This window comes from Lonchura striata, chromosome W (assembly GCF_050655825.1).
Source record: "Lonchura striata isolate lonStrDom1 chromosome W, ASM5065582v1, whole genome shotgun sequence".
NCBI classification, from domain to species: Eukaryota; Metazoa; Chordata; class Aves; order Passeriformes; family Estrildidae; genus Lonchura; species Lonchura striata.
Genome location: NC_140743.1, coordinates 16,785,397 through 16,791,396, shown reverse-complemented (window position 1 = coordinate 16,791,396; position 6,000 = coordinate 16,785,397).

The following is a 6,000-nucleotide window of genomic DNA, read 5'->3' as shown; positions in this document are numbered from 1 at the left end:
ACCGGCTCTCACCAGACCCTCGGCCCGCAAAGCATTGCCGCAGCCACTTACGTGTGTTGCGCTCTGAGATCCCGCTCTGCTGCAGTTTTCCTGCACTGCAAGTCTGCTTAATTTTGTTGTTGTTGTTGTTGTTTTTTGGTTTTTTGGGTTTTTTTTTGTTTGGTTGGTTGGTTTTTTTTTTTTTTTTTTTTTTTGTTTTCTGGCCATTTGGGGAGTTCCAGAGCCAACATGTGGGGTGTCCCCATATGTGTCACCTCTGCACCGTAGCCCAGAAATTAACCCTGTGGTCTCTGAGGTTGTGACACACGCCCCCTGCAGCCATGGGGAATCATTGCACCTGCCCTGTCCAGCCAGGAGCCCACCAGAGCCCCTGCCGGCTGTGACCATAACTACACCAAAGGGGAAATTGCTTAAATAGCACTAAGAGAGTCTATTTTGGGTTGTTCTGGTTTTGTTTGTTGTTATTGTCATTATTGTTGTTTGTTTGCCTTGTTATACATACACATACTAGTAAAGAACTGTTATTCCTTTTCCCATATCTTTGCCTAAAAGCCCCTTAATTTCTATATGTTATAATAATTTGGAGGGTAGGGGTCAAATTTTTTCATACCAAGGGTGGTTCCCACCTTCCTTGGAAAACACCTGTCTTTCAAACCAAGACAGATTTTGGTGTCCAATGGTGGGGCCTGAGGGCATTAAGAGGAAAGGGTGAAAAAGGAATAACACTTCCTGGATAACCTAATTTTTTTTGTGTGCTGAATATAGAAACCTCATTAGGTGGCACCATGTGATCTATCTTACCCTGTTTTGGGTGGCACATATTTGTGGTTACATTTTTCCTATTTGCTGCTCCTTTTCAATACATGTGTCCTATGACTATGGCTAATGTAGCTGTTATCCAGTTTGCACAATAGGTCAATAAGGTGAGGTCTCCACACCTGGGTCTAGTCCTGGGTCAGGGGTCTCATCAGACCCTCTAGAAATCTCAGCCCTCATTCTAGAGAAACTGCAGACTGTATAGAAGAAGTTTACCACATTAAATACCAGAAAGATGGTCTCCTTAACATTCAGGGGAAATTGATCATTCTCCAATAGGGATGTAACAGATTCAGAGGAGAAGAAGGAAAGGAAAGGCTGAAAAACCTCATCCCCTGCTTCTCCTCTAACAACCTGGGTGTGTAACCATACCCATGAACCATATAATCCTGGAACAGATTCCAGTTTGGGATTTTCCACATGAACAAATTCAGAATCCAGATGAGGTGGGGAAATACCTGAAAGAGAACTGCCATGATGATTCTAAGGAGAAAAAGATCATTGCAGTGAGCTGGGCCCTGGCATATGCTTATCGCACACTGCTACATACTGTAGGGAACCAGACAGAGGAAGGGGGGCAGGGAGATTAATCAACAGCTATCCCAGTCACTCAGGCTGCAGCAAACAACCCAGGCTCAAAACCAGACAGTAAGCCTCAATCAATGGCTGTTGCTACTAGCACGAGAAGTGGAAAGTGTGAGGTGTGGTGACAGAGATCAGGAATCGAATAACATGGTTTTAAACTGGGTACAGGGGTTTGAGGGCTTTGGGGAGAGGAAAGAGTCGCACTGGGATGGCCAGTCCCAGGACGAGGAGAGGACAGAGTGGGGCGGGGAGCAGCAGGGAGACGGTAGCAGCCCTGTGCCTGGTTATGGCAGGATCTGCTGCCCGACCCACCCTTAGGGGAAACCGGGTTAGGAGTGGGGGGGGCGGAATGAGGGTTAGGAGAACCGGGAACCCAACTCTCACCCTTTTGTTTAAATAAAGTGTAAATAGAATGAAAAAGTGGAAAAAAATGCCCCACAGAAAAATTCCCCTTTACTTGTAATGCGTATAACAGTTTCCCAATATTTCCCCAGAAAATAAGAGAAGAAAAATCATCCCTGGAGGTGTCAGGGAAGTTATCGAAAATAAGATTAACAAAAGCCTTAAGGTCCCTCTTTTTAAAAGAAATGTTCCCCGAAACAAGGGAGGATTTAACGTGGAGGTAAAAATCCCGCCGGGCAGGAGACAAGCGGTTGCCCATTCTCACTGCAGAAAAAAGGAAATCCCCAAAGAGACAAAGCGAGAAACGAAAAGGAAAAGAGACAGGGTCGGGTGCTAGACAGGGCACCAGGAACTCACCACAAAAAGACCGCTGTCAAAACGAAAAAGCCTCTGAGGGGGAGAGGAAGCGCTGCAGGTCTCGTCCCGTTCGGAGTCTGCTCCCAAACTCGAAGTCGAACCAGGACGAGGTGTCTGCAGCCCGCGAGGTAGGCGATCTTCTTCAACGAAGAGCAGCCGCTCGTGGAACTGGCGGCGAACGGCGCTTTTCGTCCTCGGGCAGCCGGATCACAGAGCCGATGCAGCCGAGGAGACGCTCTGCGGCTGAGTCCTGAGAGGGGCCAGTCTGTTCGGGCGCCAGTTGCGGCTTCTGGGTCTCTGACCACTCTGCTTGTCAGAGAGCCGAGTCCTCGGAAGCCGGATAGCGTAATGAAATCTTCCTCTATGAAGGCGGGACGGCTCACAGGCGGCTTTTTTCCAGGACGGTTTATTGAGGAACAGCAATTCAGGGAGCGAAGGGAAAACAACCACTCCGGGAGGGAGCTCGCTCTGAGAGCGTCGAACAGGGGGCGGAATCGGGATTATAACGGGGACAAGAGAGGGAGGGTCCAGGCATGAAGCGTTCAGTGAGGGAAGGCTTCGGGGGCAGAGTCAGGGTCGAGTGGCAGGGTTATAACCAATGAGGGTAAGGGGAAAGAGCGGCTTCAGGGAAGGAACCAATGGAGGTATAAAGAACAAAGAATTTTCTAGCACCAAGGGATGACAGACATACTGATTGATAACAGGGGAGGCAGGGAACTACACACCTGTCACCTCCCAGGGTAATTCGGGGGGACAGTTTCCCAAGTCCCCTCCCACAGGAAAGTGCACAGACAAGACCGATCGACCAGTGGATGATGATGATGATGCAGGAGAAGGACTGTCAATGCTTCCTGACATAAAATCAGAAATCAAAGAAATGGTCACAAGATCAGAAGCCACTACTGAGTCCTTTTCCGGGAAGGACCTTCATGGCCTAAGGAAAGATTACACTCAACAATCTGATGAATCTATAATTAGTTGGTTAGTCCGTCTTTGGGATGCTGCAGGTGAGGCTACAATTTTGGACGGCACTGAAGCAAGACATTTGGGATCCCTGTCACATGATCCTCTCATTGACCAAGGAATGATGAGGGGGGCTAACCCTCACAGCCTGTGGGCACGGGTCCTGGAAAGTGTAGCACAAAGATACCTGTGTGCAGATGATCTTTATATGCAGCAGACCCAGTGGAAGACCATAGAACAAGGTATTCAACACCTGAGAAAAATGGCAGCAGCAGACATTATCTTCTCAGTTGACATAACAACTAGTAATCCAGACTTGATACCATGTACATCTGTGATGTGGGGAAAACTTCTACGACTTAGGCCACAAGAATTCTCTTCTGCTTTAGCAATAATGAAGCAGGATGAGAGGGATGAGACTGTGCTTGATATGGTGAAGAAGCTCTGAGCATATGCAGATGCTGTACATGGCCCAACACATGCCAGAATCACAGCGGTGGAAACACGTCTGCAGAAAGTATAGGGCAAGATAGAGGAGAATCATAAGAAACTCAGGAAGGAGATTAAAGAGGACCTTCTCCAAATCTCAGCAGTACAGATCAGAGGTTCTGGTATCCAATGCAGACATTCCCCAGATGGGGAGATGTGGTGGTGTGTTTTCGGTTCCTATTTGGTTATATTTGTTATATTTGCTCAGTTATATTTGTTATTGGTATGTTTTGTAATGTTATTTGGTTCATCCCGGTTCCCCCCCACATTGTAATGGTTCTTTCCCTAGTTTTCCCGCCTTGTCCTCCCTTCCCGCCTTTCCAGTATCTGTCCATCACCCTGGAAGGGGCAAAGTCTTTTCCCTTTACCCCTCCCAGGTGCCTTGTCTATCACTCGGTGTTCCTTGCCCCCCATCTAGAAGCTTCTACTCAGGGCACCGAGTGATTGAACGAGGACCTGGGACCCCTCCCCTACCTTTCCCCTATTGGTGGTCCCCCTCTCCTGGCACACCCCTAGCCACTCCCTGCTAGCCCCTGATTGGAGATTGTTTTCCCCTCCCCTGCCCTATAAAATCCCATGCCAAGTTCAGTTCTGTGCCAGCTCCGGCTAGCACCACCTTCCGTGTTGTCACGTTGTGGATTTGCTTTGGTTTGCTGTTCTGCCCCGTTGGGCTAATAAATACCAGAGCTTGCTCCCTGAGCTGGACCTTCTGTGTCTTTTTCCTGGACTCCTGCAACTGTCCGCACTCGTGGAACCCACGAAGGCCCTGGCCAAAGCTGCCTTGCAGTCCAGCGGCCAGAGCCTTAGCCTGCCCGCCTCGCGATCGGCTGCGGCTAGCTAGGGCTGCCTAGGGAAGATCGGTCGGAGTCTTCCGGAGCGAGGCAGCGGCAGGGAGAGAAGGTATACCCACGAGCTGAGCTGCGGTGATACACTTACCCCCCGCAGCCACGCGAAGTTACCAGGCTAGCCCAGATCCGCGAGGCCTTTGGGGGAAGTGTATCAGGAGCTAGGCAAAGATTCCAAAAGAGGCTCCAACCCCCAATGTGGTCCAAGATGTTTATTCCATAGGAGGAAGGGGGAAAGAGAGCAAACCAAAAAGGGACAGAGCCTTATCTAAGCTCAGTACAGGAAGGGCTACTTGGCTCCTAGCCAATTAAGTCAGGAAAGGAAGGAAGGGTCAAACTAACATGGTCACATCTACAGGGGTCTCTGGGGAGGGAAAAACCATTCCCCAGAGCAATGCAACACTGTGGTTCTTCCTGCGTGATTGCGGAGAAAACATGAGGAGATGGGATGGAAAATCTACTGCTGCTCTGGCACAATGGGTGTGTGAATTGAAGGAAGGCAAGAGTCAGAGAGGAAGTTCCACCAAAAGGAGAGCAGCTCCAGTTGCCCATAGCCAAACTGCCAGGTATGATGATGATGATGACATGTCTGATCCCCTTGAAGGAACCTCCAAGACATATGCCCAAGGAAAGAAGGATAACCAGGCTTAGAGGGGCCCTGCCTCTAGCCAGGTAGAGGCTAGGGAAAACCGTATTTTTTAGACTGTGTGGATTCGTTGGCCTGACACATCAGAACCTCCAGTATATAAAACTTTGGTCAACACTGGTGTGCAGTGCACATTAATTCCATCAAGACATGTGGGGACAGAATCTGTTTCTATTGCTGGCACAAGAGGGGGATCACAGGATTTTACCTTAGTGGAAGCTGATGTAAGTCTAACTGGAAATGAGTCTAAAAACACCCTATTGTGACTGGCCCAGCGGCCCCATGTGTGGATATTCTCAGTTCAGTCAGAGAGAAAAACAGAAAGATTTCTGCCAGGCTACGCCTGGGAAAAAGTCTAAGAGGAATGTAAAGAACCTATTATATTCCTTTCAGTTCATATTGTTTATAGATATGTTCTACCACACTGACCTATGTCCTGTGTACTAATCAGGTGAAATGTTTTTACTTTTAGACCAATGGAATTAATGCTCACAAAGTTCTCTGTAAAAGAGAAGTGCTTTTGAATAAACACTCATTTGCCTTCTGAAATCATACAAGTCATTTCTCCCGTCCCTGGCTCAACAGCATCACCCATGCATTTTGGGAATAGATTACCTCCAAAGTGGGCATTTCAAAGACTCAAAAGGACTCAGGTGGGCATTTGGGATAGCAGCTGTAGTGAAAGAGGGCATCCAGCAATTGAACACCTTGCCTAGACTGTCCGAGAATCCAACTATAGTAAGACTTCTGAAGGGAGAAGAGCAACAGGTACCAATTGCCACTTCAACAGTGCATCACTGACAGTACAGAACAACTCAAGATGCTGTGGTTCCCATCCATAAGATGATCCGAGAGCTGGAGAGCCAAGGGGCGGTCAGCAAAACCCACTCACCTTTC